The sequence below is a fragment of the Gopherus evgoodei genome, chromosome 3 (assembly GCF_007399415.2).
Source record: "Gopherus evgoodei ecotype Sinaloan lineage chromosome 3, rGopEvg1_v1.p, whole genome shotgun sequence".
NCBI classification, from domain to species: Eukaryota; Metazoa; Chordata; order Testudines; family Testudinidae; genus Gopherus; species Gopherus evgoodei.
In genome coordinates this window covers 71,581,366-71,603,182 of record NC_044324.1, presented here as the reverse complement: position 1 = coordinate 71,603,182, position 21,817 = coordinate 71,581,366, and the positions used below count along the sequence as shown (strand labels likewise).

Sequence of the window (21,817 nt, the reverse complement as noted above, 5' to 3'; positions counted from 1 at the left end):
AAACCCAACAGACAAACCAATGACAACAACAAAAAAACTCTGCAGTCTTTTAATATTAAACTAGGTCCACTGAGAAGCGGCAGTTTTACTGTATTGGAGATGTCCAGAATGTCTGCCTATGACCTCCCCATAATGCAGATCATGGTTGAATCTGAAAACTGTTTTAATAGGGTAATTGTTAGATGATCATTTCCACACACTTATGAGTTCCATTTTTGTCCTGTACTGATTCCTTGTTGCATTATGGGTACAGAAAAAATATTCAGTGCTCCACTGAAGTATTTCCATTTTTAATTTTTTTTTAACTTGGGTTGATATATTTCTCATGAAACTGAGGTACTAATAGCTCCGTACATAGTACTTGGCTTATTGCATCATTTTCTTCATCATACTCTGTCATTACATTCTTGTCCAGGCCTAAAATGCTCCTTCTCTTCCAGGGCTGTGCCTTTCATAAGTGAAGACTGATGTTCTTTGAGGAAGCCCTTTGAAGCTAGTCCTACACATTTCATTAGGAACCTTGCAGAGCTGTCCCATGCTTCCCTGACATTTTTACATTCTCCTTGCAGATATATTCAAAAATATCTTGGTGGGCTGCAAAATTAAATGAGATCTCTTCCCCCATGATTGAGGAGCACATTGTGGCTAAGATTTTTGTTTTTATGTGTTGTTTCAGTTAGCGCTGGTCTACACTAGGTTGGTATAACTAGGTCACTCAGGGAGAGGGAAAATCCACACCCCCCGAGCGATGCAGTTATACCAACTGAACTCACAGTGTAGACAGCGCTAAGTCACAGGAGGGCTTCTTCTGTCAACATAGCTACTGCCTCTTGGGGAGGTGGAGTACCTGTGCTAGTGGGAGAAACTCACGCACTGGCATAGGTCGTGTCTTCAATAAACACTACAACGGCACCTCTGTAGCACTGTAAGTGTAGGTAAGCCCTTAGCCTTTGAGAAACAAGTCTGTAAAGGAGAACTTGGGATTTTTCTTTTGTTCTCTGTCATAATTAGTCTTTTAAAATTTCATTCACAATTGAAGTACTTAAAGGGAAGCTTATTAAGTAAAATTAATGTATTTAGCTTTGTGAGTCTTTGTGTGAATGAAGCTAAGTGTGTTTTAGTAATTTTGGATCTTGGAAAGCCCAGAAACTCATGGAAAGTAGAGACTACAGGGTTGTCCACATGGGGAAATTGACTGGCATAGCTATGGCGGAATAATAAAGTCACTTTTATTCCAGAATAGTGTGTCCATGTGGGGCAATTATTCTAGCATAGCTATTGCAGAAAAATTATTTCATTGTAGCGTTGCCAGTAAATTTCTCTGTGTCAAGAAATCCTATTTGTATATCCATTACTGAAGTGGGTTTCCTAGTTAAAACAAATATTAACACAGAAAAATGTGATTTGATACTTGTTTAGTTGGGAAATTATAACTGTCTCTAATAAAAGAAATTACAGATACCCAATACTTCAGTTTGCATGTTTATGGGGCTATGTGTCTAACTAGTAAATTTGCAGAAAGGGCGTGTAGGAAATACAGAAGTAAAAACAGATTCAAACCTGTCTTTATGCATTATTTATTTATCTAACCAGATTGACCAGTCATGCCCCTTTTTCCTTTTGTCCCTTAACTCTTTCTTCTATGTTGTCGTGGAAACTCAAGAAGTCAGCATTTGAATCCCTTCATTATCAAACAAGGGTTGGAAATTACTTTTTAATTTAGTTTCCCCAGCTCTGATGGGCCACTGGTTATGGGAGTGGAAGGGGCAAGTGAAAACATTTGTGCATTGAGTTGATATCAAATACCACAATAAAACAAAGAGAAGTTGAGCGCTAGACTCTTCCAGTCAGACCTTCACATGTGTTATTGGTTGTTGTAACACCACATAATGAAGTGAATACAACCTTTCACAAAGAGAATAGTGTGCATGCATGGGAAAAACTAGAACATTTGTGTGATATTGGTAGCAGGGAACTCTTTTTGGAGTTTGTCTCTTTTGTTGTTCTTCTTCAGTCCCAGTTGAACTTATCTTTCAAAAATACAATATAAGCTAGTTTGGAATGAGTACATCCTTTTATAGCTTTGAAACAGGTACACTAAAAACGTCTTTCCATCAGTCATAAAAAAAATGAGGAACCAAAATCTGTCCTATGACAAATTCACAGTAGCATGAAAAGTCTGGTTGCCAAAGATTTGTTTTTTTTAAATGGTTTTAACATGATCACCATCAAATTGCCGTATTTATAGGCCTGAGTATTTGTGCATAATGACTGAGAAATATAAAGAGGTCAGGTAACTTGTCCAAGGCCAGACAGGGAGTCTGTGGAGTGTAATTCCAAGTAAACCAGAGTGATCCTCTTTGTTTCTTCTGTCTGACAATAAGACAATACTGTTTGAACCTGTTCTCAAAACATTTTTCTGACTTGGTGTTTAACCAAATGTGGGGACTAAATGCAGCTTGATTTTTTTAAAAATCTTTTTTTAACAACACTGTTGACCACTATAGTATTATTTCAAAGCAAGAAAAATGACTTAGTGGATGCATCTTTTAATTAGTCACATGAATAGGTCATTTGCACACTTACTGCAATAAGATTGATGGCAGATTGCGGTGTATGCTTAGCAGAGATAACAAGGGATTTTGGGTTAATATCTGTGGTAGGGTATGTCAAAGTTAGGGCTTGTCTACATCAGAAAGTTGCAGCGCTGGTGAGGGAGTTACAGCGCTGCAACTTTGAAGGTGTACACATCTGCAGGGCACCACCAGCGCTGCAACTCCCTGTTTGCAGCGCTGGCCGTACTCCCGTTTTGTCTCGGGTGTAGAGGATCCAGCGCTGGTGATCCAGCGCTGGTAATCCAATGTAGACAGTTACCAGCGCTTTTCTTGACCTCCGTGGAAGGAGGAAGCCTCTGGTAATCAAGCTGGTTTCCTTTCCCGGTTTGCTCTCTCGGTCCCGGAGCCACCCAGCAAACCGCAGGGAAGGAGACCTGCTTGCTCGGGGTTCCGGGACCGAGAGAGCAAACCGGGAAAGGAGACCAGCTTCGCCGCGGTTTGCTCTCTCGGTCCCGGAACCCCGAGCAAGCAGGTCTCCTTCCCTGCGGTTTGCTGGCTGGCTCCGGGACCGAGAGAGCAAACCGCGGCGTTCCCGGTTTGCTCTCTCGGTCCCGGAACCCCGAGCAAGCAGGTCTCCTTCCCTGCGGTTTGCTGGCTGGCTCCGGGACCGAGAGAGCAAACCGCGGCGTTCCCGGTTTGCTCTCTCGGTCCCGGAACCCCGAGCAAGCAGGTCTCCTTCCCTGCGGTTTGCTGGCTGGCTCCGGGACCGAGAGAGCAAACCGCGGCGAAGCTGGTTTCCTTTCCCGGTTTGCTCTCTCGTCCCGGAACCCCCCTTGAAGCCGCCCAACAGCGCTGCAGTGTGGCCACATCTAACACCACTTGCAGCGCTGGTTGCTGTAAGTGTGGCCACTCTGCAGCGCTGGCCCTATACAGCTGTACTAATACAGCTGTAACAACCAGCGCTGCAAAATTTTAGATGTAGACATGGCCTTAGACTCAGAACTCACAGTTTGTCAGACCACTCTGTTTTATTAGCACAGCGCTCTGCTAATAACATCCAGATAATGTGAGCACTATGCAGGACACAAACTATCTTATTTATACAGATAAAAGGGCGTGAACTAAACAAAAGTACAAAGAGAGCAAAATTGTAAAATTTACCTAGGGCACAGCATGCATATCCTACTTTCTTACTAACTCTAATCGGTCTAAGGCTAATGCTCCACTTAAGGGCGATTGGTGAAGTAATTGTTCTACCTTAATGTCTGCATTTCTGACACCGGGATTGCAGCATTTCAACTCTCTTGCTTAAAGGTACACACAGCATTTCTTTAATCCTTTCTATTGTTACAATATAATTTATTTTACTTTCACAGGTACTACAGAATTCTAAAAACTCATTTAAAAAAAATCTGTGTACATTGGTTTTTTTAACTATGCTAAAGGAATGTGAAGGTTGCAACATCAAGTATTTACAAGTTATGAAAAGCCTTAATTTGGTCTTATGAATTATGATATACTGTTTTAATAATATGATTACATATTACTCTTTCTACAGGACCTCATTTAGCACACAGGATGCACAGTGCTAGCCGAATGGGTATCTATTAAATATTTTGTTTACTCCTCTTCATTAAAAGTGTGGCCCCAGACCTTACTCATTGCACACCATCCAAGCCCTACACTAAATACAGAACTAGTTTTCTCATGGATTTGTCTATAGTTCTCTCAATACCTCAATCCCTTCACAGATTTATAGAGCTCCCCCCTACCCCCAAGTTACATTTGAGCAGAACTTGTTTTGACTCTTCAAAGCTTGACAGGAAAATAATACTTATTTGTATTTATGCTAAAAATTAAAGTTTATTACATTTAGGTGTAGTGCAGTGTAGAAGTGTTGAGTGTCAAAGAAAATGCTTGAGTGATGCTTCTTCTATATATAGTTACAAGAATTTTTGTGTTCGGATGTCCAGATAAAAACAGATGGAAGTTTCTTGGTCATGCTTTATATTAAAAGTACAGTTGTAAGTATTTGATGAAGGGCTAAAGATGTTATAAGCATTTTACAGACATGGGTATATTACGCATTTATAGGTGGCTGTAAACACACCAGTATCAGGTGCTAGAGGTGGCCGTAAGCCAAGGGTACTGAAACAATTTATATAGTGGGGGTGCTGAAAGTCAAAGTTTACCAAACTAAACTCTGCATGTGGTGGAAACCACTCCAAGCCAGGGGTTGCGACAGCACCTCGAGCTCTCCTACTTCCAGCACCTATGCTATAAGCCATGTTTATAATCAACCTGTTCACTCTAACAATTTGCAACAATCATTTATTAAAACACATAATCCATTTATTAATTCGTTGCTCCCTTTAGCCCAGTGGTGACCCCTTTCACACAGCAAACCTCTGAGGGCGACCCCACCCTCTTATAAATTAAAACACTTTTTTTTTTTTATATTTAACACTGTTATAAATGCTGGAGGTGAAGTAGGGTTTGGGGTGGAGGCTGCAACTCACGACCCCCCTGTGTAATAACATCATGAACCGCTCAGGGGTCACAACCCCCAGTTTGAAAACCCCTTCTTTTGCACATGTTGCCCATCCACTAATTCCAATTTAATTTCGGCCTCAACAACACAGCCTCCCATTCAGAGCGTTCGGGTGAATTATCAGTGTAAGGCCATTCACAACATTGTTCCATGTATTAAAGTATAAAGAAATTGTATTGTTAGATTCAGTTAATCAGGTATCACAGATTATCTCCCAGTTTAAAAATTAACAGGTGCAAATAATTCATTTTATGTAAAGGGATTTTAGAAAAAGTACTCCCTCTTCTCAATGGAGATAAAAAATGGATTTGAAAGCAGAGCAGCAAGTCAATCAGAAAATGTTATTTCAGACTGTAGGATATCAGTTTTGTTGATAAGCTCCACAAAATTAGTCTACTGTATGTAAGGGAAACAGATATGTCAAAAGATGTAGCATAATATATGCTATGCAATTAAAAGTTTGCTTTGATTAATAAATTACTGAGTTCTAATTTCTCTATTGAAATGTATAAATTGTACCAAAAGCAATTGTTTTGTTAAGTTTCTCCTAGTCTGAAGTCTGTGTTAATACTGTTGTAACAAAGTAGTTTAAAATTACATTTTATTGGAAATTGTCAAAGTATCGTTTGTGTAGGGTGAAGGCAACCAGGTTATGTCATCTCTTAGAAATCACATTTTGTAGGATTATATAGCTTCAATAAAAATTTCCTCTTCTTTAATTTAGCATACCTTCTAAGGTACTAAAGAAGGGTGGTTCATCCACATGCTTATGTTTAGAGAGGATTTTTCAAGTATTAGGATCATACTTGGGGTATATGTCTTTCTCCTGCAGACTAAGTTGGCTTGTTACTTCAGTCTTCTCTAAAGGCCACTTCCCAAGTGCAGCTGGACATAGTGTTGATTCAGTGGGTGACACTCAGACTAAGGCCTTGGCTACACTTGGAGGTCTGCAGCGCTGGGAGTTACAGCTGTCTTCGTACAGCTGTGTAGGGAAAGCGCTGCAGTGTGGCCACGCTGACAGCTACCAGCTCTGCAGTATGGCCACATTTGCAGCATTTGCAGCGCTGTTGGGAGTGGTGCATTATGGGCAGCTATCCCACAGAGCACCTTGTCCCATTTTGGCGCCGTGGGTTGTGGGAAGGGGATGGAAGGGTGTGGGTCATTCTGCTTCCTGTCCCAACGCCCCGTGATGCATCGCTTTGCATCCCAGCAGTCCCTGTTTTTCCGTCCAAGTTTGGTGCCATTGTGACTCTCCCATCGGTTTCTGTGTGTCACGGAGTCCCCGGGCGATGCTCTGGAACTGCTCCCCACCAAGCCAGTCAGGACTTTGGGGAACCTCCTCTCCCTTGGAGCAGACTTGTTCAGGGCAAGAAGCTCACACAGCTTCACCTCCTGGGTCTCTCCTTGGAGCATTCAGCATCCTCTGCCCCTCCGTGCGCTTCCCACAGCGAGTCCACCCCAGCGGGGTCCTGGGGAAGCCACCGGGTTCTGCACCCCCACTTTGCAGTCAGATGTGACTCTCAGCCAGCCAGTAAAACAGAGGTTTATTCGATGACAGGAACAGGGTCTAAAACAGAGCTTGTAGATACAGCGAACCGGACCCCTCGGCTGGGTCCATTCTGGGGGGCAGTGAGCCAGACCCTCAGGTCTGCCCTCCACCCTCGACCCCAGCCAGCTCCCAGCCCCTCCTCTCTCCTCAGCCCCTTTCCCGGGCCAGGAGGTCACCTGATCCCTTTGTCTCCAACACCTTCAGCAGGCACCTTTGCAGAGGAGGGGCCCAGGCCATCAGTTGCTAGGAGACTGAGTGTCAGCCATTTAGGTGCACTGGCCCTTTGCTCTGCCACATACTTAAGAACTGCCATGGGGACACTGAGGCACCAACACAGTATTCAGAGAAAACATTAAGAACTTTCCCAGTTCGTCACACTGTGCAGCACGATTTCTGTGGAAAATAGAGCCTGAACTGCTGAGGAGTATGCTGACGAGTCTCACCAGCACATCACGTTTGGCAGTTGAGGTATTCCTTAAGCTCCAAAGTGATGAGGAGTTCGACGATGATAGCGAGTCGCCTCACGCGTACGACATGACATTGCTTGTGGCTTTCACGGAAATGCTCAGCACCGTGGAATGCCGCTTTTGGGCTCGGGAAACAAGCACTGAGTGGTGGGATCACATCGTCATGGAAGTCTGAGATGACGAGCAGTGGCTGCAGAACTTTCGGATGAGAAAAGCCACTTTCATGGGACTGTGTGCTGAGCTCGCCTCCACACTGTGGCGCAAGGACACGAGATTGAGAGCTGCCCTGCCAGTGGAGAAGCGAGTGGCTATTGCAGTCTGGAAGCTGGCAACTCCAGACAGCTACCAATCGGTCAGGAACCAGTTTGGAGTGGGAAAGTCCACCGTTGGAGTCGTTTTGATGCAAGTTTGCAGGGCCATTAATCGCATCCTGCTAGGAAGAACCGTGACTCTGGGGAACGTGCAGGACATTGTGGATGGCTTTGCACAAATGGGTTTCCCTAACTGTGGAGGGGCGATAGATGGGACGCATATTCCTATTCTGGCACCACCCCACCTAGCATCCGAGTACGTTAATCGGAAGGGGTATTTCTCTATGGTTCTCCAGGCGCTTGTGGATCACTGTGGGCATTTCATTGACATTAACGCAGGCTAGCCTGGAAAGGTGCATGATGCACGCATCTTTCGGAACACTGGCCTGTTCAGGAAGCTGCAGGCAGGGACTTTTTTCCCAGACCAGATCACCGTAGGGGAAGTTGAAATGCTCATTGTGATCCTCGGAGACCCCGCTTACCCGTTAATGCCTTGGCTCATGAAACCATATACAGGGAAGCTTGACAGGAGCAAGGACCGGTTCAACTACAGGCTAAGCCGGTGCCAAATGACTATGGAGTGTGCTTTTGGCCGTTTAAAAGGGCGCTGGCGATCTCTATATGGGAAGCTAGACTTGGGGGAAAGCAGCATCTCTGCGGTTATATCCGCGTGCTGTACTCTCCATAATATTTGTGAAGGGAAGGGTGAACCATTCAGTCAGGCATGGACCTCTGAGTTCAACACCTGGACGCTGAATTTGCACAGCCAGAGAGCAGGGCTACTAGAGAGGCCCAGCACAGGGCTACAAGGATTAGGGATGCCTTGAGGGAGGAATTTGAGGCTGAAAACCAACAGTAATGTTTGGTGCCTTGCACGGGAGTGAAGTGCAGTGGTTACAATGTTAGTAGGAATCTGTTTTTCCTAAGCTGATTTGCAGTGCCTGTTTCTTTCCTGGGCTAAGGTATCTTTGACTTTCTGCAATAATAAAGACTGTTTTCAAAGCCAAGAATTGATTTATTGAAAAGAAAATAACTTTATTGACAGACACACAACATTTTGGGAACCTAAAAGGGCAGGGGGGTGTGGTGGGGAACTGTACAGTCACAGGTTTGAATATGTCCTGTCTGAAGTGCTGTGCAATGACTGCTGCACTTCAGGAAGCCTATACTGCATGGTGATGGGGGTTGAGTGCAGAGGGTAAGGGTTGTAGTTCTCAGGGCTGGTTGGTGAACATACAGGTGTTGGAGGCAGCTGGTGGAGGTAAGAACCTGGATGCTGGGGAAGGAGGTTTGGAGTTGACACTGGGGCACAAGGGAAAGAGCTTTGGGACGGCGGGGGGGCAGTGCGGTAGTGCTCTGCCTGCATAGCTACGAGTGCCTGGATAGAATCCACTTGGCATGCCAGGATGCTTATCAGCTGCTTTGTGCTTTTCTTCCTGTCCGCTGCATTTCTCTGGCGGATCCTGCTTTCCTTTTCCCTCCAGTCCTGCAGTTTTTTGTTCTCTCTGGCAGAGTGATCTATAACTGTTTGTAGCAGGTCATCTTCTGCAGGTTTTGAAGTCTTAGAGCTGCTGTTAACATGGGCAGCTGAGAACTCAAGGTCGCTTGTGGAAAGGAAAAAAAGGCAACATTTAATAGAGGCAGCATTGTTTATATCTCAGACAGTTATTCCCAGACAGTGAAGGAGTTTACAGACTTCACTTTAGCATAATTTTCCCATACCAAAGAGAATGCCCATAACCCACAGGAGCCCTGAAATAGTGAGTATGGGGGACTGATTGCTTCAGGACTGTGCTGGGGTTTCTGTGCATTGGGGAAAGCAAACAGCTGCAGGGGGCACCTACACTGAACAATCTCCCAACATTTTCCTCAGGAGTTAATCCTGGAAGATATCTCGCTGCTGCAGGTCACCCGGGAAGAGCAGGAGGGTCTTCTACAGCAATGCAGATTCCGCCCTGGCCCCTATGCAGCTTGCCTGTGTGCAGCAATGGTCTCCCCACCCCTCGTGGCACAGTGGCGCGGACGCGTTAGCCTGACTGGGACAAGGACCACATTGGCTCTCCCTGTAAACTTGCGCAAGTGCATTGCCCACGCTCTGGCTGAAACTTTTGAAGAGATTACCGAGGCCGATTACCGCGACGTGATAGACCACATCAATGGGCTATTCCACATCTAGGCATGCATGCATGCAGCTCTAACCCTCCCTCTTCTCCCGAAACATTTCCATCCTGAAAATAAAAGCCGCTTACCGGGAACCCGCTCCTCTGCTTGTCCTTCACCAAGTACCGGCTGCTGCGACTGGCTACCTTCCTCCTGGCTTGAGAAGAGCTCCTGGCTGCATGCCTCCTGGGACTCCGGGGTGTCTCCCCCCATCCCAGTACCCTCACTCTCGGTTTCCTCCTCCCCTTCCCCCTCTCCCCTGCTCTGAAGTGTCCATCGTGATCCTCGGATTGGTGGTGGGGTCACCCCCAAGTATCGCATCCAACTCTTTGTAAAAACAGCAGGTCGTGGGGGCAGCACCAGAGCAACGGTTTCCCTCACGGGCTTTGCAATAGGCACTCCGCAGCTCCTTCACTTTAATCCTGCACTGCACTGCGTCCCGGTCATGGCTCCTTTCCAGCATGGCCCTTGATATCTGCCCATAGGTATTGTAATTCCTATGGCTGGAGCGCAGCTGTGACTGCACAGCTTCCTTCCCCTAAACGCTGATGAGGTCCAGCAACTCGCCATTGCTCCATGCTGCGGCTCGTTTGGCCCGTGGAGGCATGGTCACCTGAAAAGATTCACTGATTGCACTCCACACCTGGCTGAGCAAACAGGAAGGGGATTTTTAAAATTCCCGAGGCATTTAAAGGGCGGGTCACCTGAGGCCAGGGCAGTAGAGTTTGAACTGATGAACAGAGTGGCTGAGCAGGCATTCTGGAATACCTCTGGAGGCCAATAACAGCGCTTTTGGTGGCCACATTGGCGGAGCAGCGCTGCATCGCTAGCGCTGCAGTCGTTATTCCCCAGGCAGAGGTGGAGTACATGCGGCACTGTAGTCAGGGAGATACAGCGCTATATGTGCCTTGCAAGTGTGGATGGTGAGTAAGTTGCAGCGCTGTAAAGCCACCACCAGCGCTGCAACTCTCCAGTGTAGCCAAGGCCTAAGTCATTACAGAATACTGAACAAGTGCCCTAGCATAATGAAAGAGGGCACCGATTTTTGAGGTGCCCTCTTCTAAATGAGATAAAAACCTATGTCCTATATAAAGATCCATGGCACTTTTCCCAAAGTAGGGATATTTAATGTGTGTCCTGGCTAATGTGTATCTTGATTAATTGTATTCAGTCTTATAAATCGTCCTATGACTTGAATTCATTTCCTGTTGGAAACAGTATTGTAATGTTCTATGCTGCTTAAACCGTTGATGCATTTCTGTGGTCATAACAGTAGAAGATCATAGAACTATAGGGCTGGAAGGGACTTTGAGAGTCCCCTGCACTCAAGGCAGGACTAAGTATTATCTAGACCATCCCTGATGGGTGTTTGTCTAACCTGCCCTTAAAATTCTCCGATGATGGAGATTCCAGAATGTATTGCAGTGCTTAACTGTCCTGACAGAGAGTTTTTCCTAATCTCCAACCTAAAATGCCCTTGCTCCAATTAAAGCCCATTGCTTCTTTTCCTATTCTCGGAGGTTAAGGAGAACAATTTTTTTCCCTCCTCCTTGTACTTGAAAACTGTTATCACGTCCCCTCTCAGTCTTCTGTTCTCCAGACTAAACAAATCCAATTTTTTCAGGCTTTCCTTATAGACCTTTAATTATTTTTGTTGCTCTCCTTTAGACTTCCTCCAGTTTGTCCACATCTTTCCTGAAATGTGGTGCCCAGAACTGGACATAATACTCCAACTGAGGCCTGATCAGCATGGAGTAAGGCAGAAGAATTACTACTTCTGTCTTGCTTACAACACTCCTGCTAATACATCCCAGAATGATGTTTGGTTCTTTTTTTTTTTTTTTTTGCGACAGCGTTACACTGTTGACTCATAGTTAGCTTGTGATCCACTATGACACCCAGATCCCTTTCCGCAGTACTCCTTCCTACGTAGTCATTTCCCATTTGTATGTGTGCAACTAGTTGTTTCTTCCTAAGTGGAGTTCTTTGCACTTTTCCTTATTCAGTTTCATCCTGTTTACCTAAACTATGTCTCCAGTTTGTCTAGATCATTTTGAATTTTAATCCTGTACTCCAAAGCCCTTGCAACTCCTCTCAGCTTGGTATTGTCCACAAACTTTATAAGTGTACTTTCTATGCCTTTGTCTAAATCACTAATGAAATATTGATACCTGTGTAGTTTATAATCTGTAATATTTTGAAAGCACTCTGAGATTCTTCTGGGTGAAAGGTATTGTAGAATAGGTTGCATCAAAACTTATCAGGGGACTATTCAGTTATGTCTACTCTAGACTCTTTCCTTCTTCCCTCTCTCCCCAGTCAGTCTCCCAGTGTTGTTCAATCACTGGTGATGACAGTAAAGGGAGTGCTAATATAGATGGGATTCAGATGGCTGACAGCATTTGTACTATTGTATTGACTACATCGACGTGAGCAGAGTTCAAAGATGCTGTAAGGAAAAATGTCAGTGCCCACTCTTTAGATCTACTGGAGGTAGCACTAGTGTAAAACGATATAGCTATATCTATCTATCTATATTAAAGTCTCGTATGGACATTGTCTTTTGAGAGCCATTTTTAAAGTTGGTTTCTACTCAGATGGGTTCTAATAAATTTTAAAGTGCTAGTGTGGACAAGCCAAAACCTTGTTAGAATAATTTTTTAAATCTGCTTTCCAAGATTGAACATAGGCTTGATAATTAATTCTTAGATGGCTTTGGCCTCTTATACTAGTTCTTTAAACCATGTTGGAACCCAAATTAGCAGGTACCATGTTTAAATGCAGTTTGTAACAAGGGTAAATGGAACCAAATAAATGTAAGGTTACATTGTAAGGTAACATTTGGCTCTTAAGTCTTCACACATCAGTGCCTCTCATCTCTGCCCCTCCCAATAGCCAACTTCAATTGACAACACAAAAAGCTAGGCTTGGGGATACAGAGGTTGTATTACTAGGCAAAATAGCCTCTTAAAGACATGCTGTACTCTTAGTCACAAAAATAATTTTAAAATAAGTGTTTCAAATACTAATTATCAATCAAATTGATAGAAATCATTTTGGGAACAGGAAAGGAAAGTTAGAGATGGACAGACAAGAGCCTGTGATCGTTGAACAGTCACCGAGGGAGAGACTTTTGAGTCATGGTTATTCTAATAGGTGTGTGAACTGGTACACTGTACAGCATATCCATGTGTGGCCCTATCAGAGGGGACAGAATTCCTGGGTGTCACACCTCCAAGACAGCCTATCCTACAGAATAAGGGTGAACCTATAACAGAAATAAAAGGGCCAAAACAGGAAATGGAGTCCCGTGTTCTGGGGGGTGTTTGAGTGAACAAAACACCCTCCAGAGCTAAGGGGGAACCTAAGAATGCAGAGACCCCACTGGCACCTGAGTTTCTGAGTAGATTCATGCTGGATGTGAGGACATGTCATGTGCCTTTCTCAAAGGGAAGCGGGTAGCATGATGCATTTGCTAAGCAAGAAACTACCATTCCCTCAGCCCCCTTCCCACTGACCTACAACCTTCAGGGTGGGCATGCACATACATCCCCTTCCTCTGATCGGAAGGGAATGGAAGCTCTATGGACCACCCTAGCCCAGGAAGTAACGTTGTTCTGAGAAGAAGTGGTAGCCCCCTGGCTAACTGAGAGCAGAGGAGAAGCTGAATACAGAAGAAACTTTTGGGGAGCCTCATGCAGAGCTGGCTGCAGCAGCAGTCAGGTAAATGTGAAAAGGCTGTGACTTGCTAAGTCGCAATCAGGTTCAGGTCTGGGCACAGCCTGTGCGGAAGCAACAGAGACTGGGCAGGGAACCAGTGCAGAGTGGTCCCAAGGAGAGAGACAGCTTACTGATCCTGACCTGGAAACCTGTGCACTCTTATTTCCCTGTAGCATAGACTGGGTTGGAGAAGGAAACCCAAGGCACTAGGCCTGAGGAACCCTAATTCTCATTGGAGTGCCCCCTGACCCCCAGAAGGGCCCAAATAGAAACCACTATTGTTTTACCTTAAATTGCAGCTGTTAAAGTCACTGTTCATAGGGTGTTTTGCAGTCTTCTCCTTTCTGCCAGCCCTAGTAAAATACCACTTCGTTTAGTCATGTGTCTGAATCATTAGTGGGACCCCAGGGCTAGCACTTTTAGAGACTAGTACCTGAAGTCCTTTCAATGCTTGCTTCAGAGTCATGGCAATCTGGTGTAATACTGGTACAGTAAAGGTTTGGTGTGCCACAGCACTGAGCAGCTGTAACAGTTACAAAAATATAAAACTTTTTCTCACAGAAGAACATTCTTTAATATTACTTATTTGCTTTTTGGTCACACCTGCATAATCCTGTGGGTTTTATACTTTCCACTTCTGAAAGCTACCGTTAGATATTTGCTGGAGTAAATTATTTTCAAATCCAGAGGTAATATTGTCAAACATTGTTCTCTAGGGTTAAGCTCCTAAATCTATAGATACTGAAAATAGATCTGTCCTGATTTTCAGAGAAGCTCATCCTCCTTAGTGGGTGCAATGGTTGCTCTGAAAATCAGGCTAATTCTATTTAAGTAATTTAAATATGGATTTAGGAGCCTAAGCTTTAATTCCTAGACATGGATCTGCCTAGCTCCTTCTGCATGGTTCAATTTTCAGAACCAGAGCCCAATTTTGAAAAATTTGACTTAAAAGAATAATACTGAACAGTCTTTAGCTTCCATTACAGTTCCACCATGCTGTTTTCACATTGCTGTTTAATTGTACAATAAAAGTAAAACAAAGGAACAAATAATAAAATAATTTACTGACATCTTGTCTCACATTCTGAAGTGTGGGGTCCTAAAATTATTTGTCTAAGTGAGCTGTCTATTTTGGTGCTCAGCATCTCTGACCACTTCCATAACTGATCTGTATCCCTGAAAATCAGGCTGTGTTTTTAGATGCCTAAATATGGAATTGGCTTCTAATTTTATACACCAAACCTGAAAATAATGGAAACCTGAGCAACAAGTTTATGTAGGCTTAAACAGAACTGCTTTTAATCCTTCATTTTATTGACGGGGCACCAGCCCAGCAAGCAGGTGCTTGGGGCGGCCAACGGAGAGGGGCGGTACGTCCAGCTCTTCGGCAGCAGTTTGGCGGCAGATCCCTCACTTCCTCTTGGAGTGAAGGACCAGCCGCTGAATTGCTGCCGAAAACTGAAGCGGCTGCGATAGAGCTGATGTGATGGTGCCTTTTTTTTTTTATTTATTTCATTTTTTTTGCTGCTTGTGGCAGCAAAAACCCTGGAGCCGGCCCGTTCTATTGAATAAAGAAACTATTGTATTTTAAAGTGATTAGAATAAGAAGCTTTGAACGTTTACCTATATTATATTACAATGGTAAAAACGTAGGTTGGTTGTTCCATTCAGAATCGTATAGCGGAGTCAGGTGAACAGCATTAGTTGTAATTCAGAGTTTGCGAAATGACCCATTAATTGCCCATGTAGCTTAAGTTAGGCTGGCCAAACATCTAGATCTTTTCAAGTGGGAATTACAGAACATACATATACAATAAAAACAGTTTTAAAAACAGCTATTGGGAAAACATTTACATGGAAAATAATCACACACTTTTCATTTTCTGATTTGTGGAAATATAGTGTATACTAGAGTTGTTTTTTGTTGTTTTAAAAAAGAGGAAGAAATACAGTTAATGTTCTGAAAGAGTATGAAGTATATTGGATTTACTTGTTACAAACATTAATCTATTAGGTTTAATAAAGAATTAGACTTTTCTTGTTTTCTGGCTTGATGAAATTTCATTGTAATCATGATACGCGTCCCCTCTTTCTTTCTCGTTTGTGTTTATGTGCACACCCGCGTGCACACACCCACAAAGGACTTTAGTTAGTGAACAATAGGAGGATATTTTCATCTATTTCATATTAGAACTTTAAGCATACTCTTCCCTTTCATCACATCATGATGTTGACATTATCCCATAAAGGATTATAAAATTATATATTCCTCTTCTAATAGATATTTTTAGATTTAAATCCCTTCATCATTTCTAAGTCTTGCATTGTATTTTATTATCTATAATTTCAGAAGATCAAAATGTTATATAGGTTTAGTTTAAAGAATGAATATTTCAGAAGCATTTCCTTTTACAATGAAGAATATATGTGCTTAACGCAGGTAACTCCGTAGCTTCTAATTTATTAGGTAACTGGGAAAGGGTAATTGCCTATGAGATAGAGGGAGTTACTATATTATGTAGTTTTAGCAGGTTTGTAAATACTCTTTGAAAAGGCCCAGGAGGTGTGGAAACTGTGGAGCTCTCTCTCCATGCTATCTCATAAGAATTAATGTTGAAATGTGGATAATCTGTAAGTAAAGTTTAATGGAATACACTGAATACAAACTTAATTTAAAAAGGACATGCCATAAAACCTGATTTTTTTTCCTTCTCGTTTTTGGGCGAGAATTAAAAAACTAGGCTCTGATTCTGCAAATATTTAAGCAGATGAGTAACTTCATGTGCTTCAAATGTGAATTCAGTGGAATTGTTCATGTGCATGAAGTTACTGCCATGTTAAATATTTTTCAGGATTGGGCCCTTTGTGGATAAAAGAAATGCAGGCGATTATGTAACTGGGTTTTAGTAAAGCATCTGTTTAGTAAAGTATCTGTTTTACTTGCACAGTTAATTCGGATTGGCTCGGCTATGAACACTGTTGCATCCGCTAAAAATTGGTCAAAGAATCACAAAAAAAAAGTTTTAATGATAAATAGGGTATTGCACTGGGGCAGGGTGGGGCAAAGGTGTTGAGAAGGGTGTCAAAGGAGTTGGTTGGTGTTTAAATAACATGGGATTGAATGTCTTTATTAAAAAGCTGAAATGGGAAGTAAACAGTGCCTTAGTTAATTTAGTAGCACTTTGTAAATTTCAGAGCTATTGTGAGGACAGAGAAATAATTAAAGGGACTTAAAGAAGCAGAAATATGGATGGTGAGCAAAACTCACCCTAGTGTAACTCCACTGACTGAAATTTACTTACACTAACAATGAACTTGGTCTGAGTTTTAGCTTGGGAAAACCTTAAGGTAATACATGTAGAGGAAAACTGTCTGAAATATATATATTCAAAGGGGAGGAAAAAACCTGGATAGCAGTAATTCTGAAGTAGGCATATGGAATGATATGTCCTTATGCTGATGGCTGAGTTTTGTTGCAAACCGTGTTTTGTTTGTTTGGTTTTTGGTGGGGGGAAAATGGGTTAGGAGTAGGAGGAGTAACGGGCAGCACATCAGGGAGCAGGGAAATGATGGTGTACAACTCAGAGACTGCACCTAAAATGCTGTGCCAGAATGATGTCTGGAGAAAATTCTTATTGCATGGAAATTTTAGAAATGTGACTAGATAGAAGACTAGAAAAAATACTTTAGCGAGTAATCCATGTACTGTTAGGAGGTTCGATTAAATGTCCTAATGGGTCTCTTCTAATGTGTCAGTTAGAATGAAATCAGTATGTGCTTTTTAAAGTCACGTGGGTATGAGCCTGTAATTTCTGACCACACGGGCCCTTGGTATGGCATCAGTTAATATTAACATCCTTTACAAGATGTTGTTTGATCAGTTTTACTATATTTATCTTTCCATGTTGCCTTTTTGAAACATTACAGGTGAATGGATTTATTTCAGTAATGTAAGCAAACATCAATATCTGTGCAGAAGTTGCAGTGCTAGGATACTATAACCCCCTTTCGCCATCTAAATTTTTTGATTGCCATCTGACAGATAAATGGTAACGTTGCTAATGTTGTTGCATTATTTTAATTAAGATACATCTGGTTTATATTTCAGCATTTTAATTACTAAAGTTAAAGTTTTGTCAGTTTATCAACCTATAGCCGCCTCTGTCAGATAACTCTTTAAAAATATAGAAATTGTCTTTAATTTTTTCAATTTAATGATTTCCCCTGTAGCATTGGTAACCCAAATGTCATAGTATTGTGCTAATGTATGAGGACTAGAAAGTGAGATCAATCAGGGGATCGCTGCTCATTCTCCAAAATGAGTGAAATAAATAAACTTGGTTTTATAATCCACTGTTCATCAAAAAACCTGATTTTTAACCTATCATTTTTTAAAAAGCTCTTCCTCATCACTGATGGGCACAGAGAGTGTGTACACAGCCGTCTTGGTTAACCCAGAGATATAAAATATGTGGCTCTAACTGATCAGCTAAAGTTTAACTGCTGCTTAATTTACAAAACTGTGAGCTCACAAAACTGATAATCCAGACACCAAATGTGCAATGACACGTAAGGTACAATACATATCTGTGGTCTGCTGAGCCGAAAATTTACCATTAGTTACAATATTGAAAACATAAGTCTTGCTGGCCGGGCAGCTGGTTTGCTGTGACCATTGCTTATGACACTGATCATAGTCCTCTCATTGTTTGGTGGTGGTTTTTGAAATCACCTGTCGTCTGTCACCTTATTCTTCATGTCTGCCCCAAAGAGAGAACCTCTTTTTGTGTGTTTGTACAGCACCTATCACAATGGGCCTGTAGATGCAACTGTAATGATGATGATACAAGTAATCTGAAGAACTGCTGTACAATTAGAAAGCTTATCTAGCTTGTAGCACTGCCTTTTGAACGATTCAGTGCCAATAGTATACAAGACTCGCAATGCAAGTGGTCTCTTCTCTGAAGAGTTTACAATGTAAGCAAGACAGACATAGCAAGGATGCACTGCAACTTGACAGGTGATAGTGTCATGTTAAATACTGTGAGCCATAGCATTACCTCATGGAAAAAACCTGTGGGAGAGGATGAGTTATTTAATAAACTCACCGACTTTGAAATCAGTTCCTTAGATGGCATGACATCACAGTGGGAAGTTAAGGGATGTTAGCTCTCTGTGGAAGGGGTCAGGACAAGATCCTTCAAGCCTGTGATGACTTCCAGGGGGAAGTCATGTGACTCTTGGAATATCCAGGTAGAGAACTTCTGCTCATGGTAATTCACTGGAAGTTATGCTCCTGTTGGGTCTACTTATTCCTAAAGCTCTCTTCTCTCCACTAGTCCACCTCCCCTTGTGGAGGTAATGTTGCATAAAGCTGTCTTCTTCTGGTTGGCTTACGTCTTGCCAGGTACTCTGAACTTGTGTTGCTTTGGGTAGCAGTTGGGTTTGGATGGGGATTATGACAACGAGCTCCTCTTTCTCCTCCACCTACCACACCTCCAAACGTATTTGTATCTATTTCACCCCATCCATGCTAAAAGCAGACTGGATTGTTTGGCCCCTGAAATGTTCTAACTTTTAAAAAAAACCATATATTTTAAGGTAAAAAGTGGATTATAAACTAGTTTAATTGAAGTACACTACTTGCCAAGACATGGTCAGATGGACTGCATGAAGAACATTTTAAGATAGAGACAAAATGGAGCAAGCGTAATAATTTTATATTTCATGGCTTCCAAAGCCAGAGACGACCATTGTGATTACCTAGTCTGACCTTCTATATAATACAGACCATATAATTTACCCAAAATAATTCCTAGATCTTATCTTTTAGAAAAAGATCTGAGCAGGTGTCAAGATTCCTTCCCTACTCTGAACTTTAGAGTACGGATATGGGGAGCTGCATGGACACTTCTAAGCTTAATTACTAGCTTAGATCTGGTATCACTGCCACCATCCAGAATTTTCAGTGTCTGGATCACGCCCTTTCCCCCAAAACCTTCCCCTCCCTGGGTAGCCTTGAGAGACTCCACCAATCCCCTGGTGAGTCCAGATCCAATCCCTTGGATCTTAAAACAAGGAGAAATTAACCATACCCCCCTCCTTTCTCCCACCAATCCCTAGTGAGTCCAGATCCAATCCCCTTGGATCTAAAAACAAGGAAAAATCAATCAGGTTTTAAGAAAAAGGCTTTTAATTAAAGAAAAGAAAGGTAAAAGTAAACCTTCTGGGAGAGATTAGCATACCAGCTACTCTCTCAGACAACAGATTCAAAACACAGAGGATGTTACCCTGGGCACAAATTTGGTTACAGAAAAAAATACCCAATTTGATTCTACCTCTAATTGCATAAGACAGGTTACAAAGAAATAAACATAACCCTATTTATTCCTTTCTAAACTTACTACTCTGATAAGAGGCTGGTTCCTTGATCTTTTTCACTCCGGCTCAGACTGAAACTCTCAACAAAGGAAAAACTTCCCTCCTTCCTTTTGAAACATCTTGTTCCCCCATTGGTCCCTCTGGTCAGGTGTTAGCTAGGCTAAGTGAACTTTTTAACCCTTTACAGGTAAAAGAGGCATTAACTCTTAACCATCTGTTTGACAGCAGGATTTAAAAATTTTCAGTGCTGGAAAATCCACCATGACTCTTGGTAAATTGGTCCAAAGGTTAATTGTCACTGTTTAAAAAAGTACAATTTACGGGAAGTCCGAATTTGTCTAGTTTCAACGTCCAACCATTAGATTGTATTGTATATTTCTCTGTTAGATTGAAGAGCCCATTATTAAAATGTGTTTAGCTTAACAAAAAGGAGGTTAAAGGCTGATGTAACAGTCTATAAGAAATAGAGCAAGAGACATCCCACTTTTATCTCCCACACAGTACATAATGGGCCTAATTCTCAATTACACAAAGGCTCATTAGTCTAAAGCCTGAGCTATGTGAAACAGTCTTCATGTAAATGAGAATCTGCTGCAAATTGCTTATGGTGGGGTGTGTTTGCTTCTGAGCTCTCGTCCAAAGAATGGCATCTGACAACTGTTTTTGTGATTACAGAGATTACCATCCATTTTCTGAAAGTCTTCAAACTGTCTCAGAACACCACTGCCATGGGTTGATGACAGCCATAGTTGCTGAGAGAAATGGCCAAACTCCATTTTAAAAATCTGATTGTGTAGGTTTTCCTAGCTGCTATGCTCTGTTCTGTGCAGCGCTGCTTAATTTCTTGCAATTTCTCAGACATTTAAATTGCTGGCTTTAGTTATCTTTTTATGACCTGCTATTGTGGCACCTTCCCTTTCTATCAGGATATTGTATGTTACAACTACGAAGTCACATTCATTATCCATCCATACCCAGCTGGTAGGGCCCAAATTCTTAGCACCCTTTCTATAAGCAATTCACAGTCCAATAACCCTACAGAGTTACAGAAGAAGGCAACTCTGTGTAGCAAATTAGCCTCCTTTCTTCTGTGCCCCAAGCAACATTGTTCTACTCCCTCAAATCCCTTCTCAAAATCAGTTTCTTTTGGTTATCTTTCCACTACTGATCTCCACTACATTCCTATCTATCCTGCTCTTGTACCTGATCAGAAAACGCTATCTGCTTTTATTTAAAAAAATAATGCTATCCTCAAAGCTGTGTTCTCTTCCCCATCCATAGACCTCTTCCTTCCTTCCTTCCTTCCTTCCTGACTGCAAAATACTGTTAGTCACTTTTCATTGGATTATCTGTTTAGATTGTGAGCACTTTGAAGATGAGGGTCCCTGCCCTGAAGTGTTGTTGTGTAGGCCCATAAACATAATAGTTATTAATTGACATAACAGACCTGATTTAACTGTAAGTGGGCTTATAATTAAAATTGAGTAAGCTCTTCTGTACCTTTCAAATGATGCAGGTAAGAGTAAGCAGGAGCAAACCTGACTTCAACAATGAAAGCTGAATCTGAGGCATAAGAAGACTGAATTTAACTTTTTCAACTCATTTCAATATATTTGTGTTTTATGGCTTGATATTGCTTAATTACTAGTGGAGTGTATGAGTGAGAGGAGGAGAGTTAAATTTCCCAGGGGTTCTCAAAATCCCTGTTAGAGCAAACCTCAGGGCTTCACTTCAAACCATTATCCTACCAACGTTGACTAGCTCGTACTCCCATTGGAGCCTGTGGATGTTTTTTGTTAATTGGCTGGGATGGTCACTGTTTGATGCAAGGTGTTGCCTACCTACTTGTTGCCAGGGAGCTGATGTGCTGCTCTGTAGCAGTCCCAGCTTTTGCTGGTAATCAGTCCTGTGTTTCTTCCTTGGGAAATCTAAAATGATTTTACTTGATAGTGTTTGGTTTGCAAGCCCTAACTTGCAAGTCTGACACACACCTCTTTTCAAGGGGAATTCACTTATTGTGGCATACAGACAGGTAATTTTATTTTAGTCCATGTTTTGTCAGAACCCCAATGCTTTTTTTTATAGATGCATAACAAAATAGTTGACTTTATTCAATATTTTCT

The 21,817-nt window shown here is 42.3% G+C and overlaps 1 protein-coding gene and 1 long non-coding RNA gene across 5 annotated transcripts in view; one reads left to right on the top strand and one right to left on the bottom strand.

The window, feature by feature from the left end:
• The window catches only part of HMGN3 (high mobility group nucleosomal binding domain 3), a 33,446-nt gene that overhangs the window by 1,887 nt on the left and 9,742 nt on the right, over positions 1-21,817 (top strand). The window lies entirely within an intron of this gene.
• LOC115648341 lies at positions 7,001-21,817 on the bottom strand. The gene is made up of 3 exons (XR_003999527.1): positions 20,898-21,817; positions 13,850-13,861; positions 7,001-7,014 (listed from the first exon to the last, which is right to left on the bottom strand). It is a non-coding gene; the product is annotated as an uncharacterized LOC115648341 (long non-coding RNA).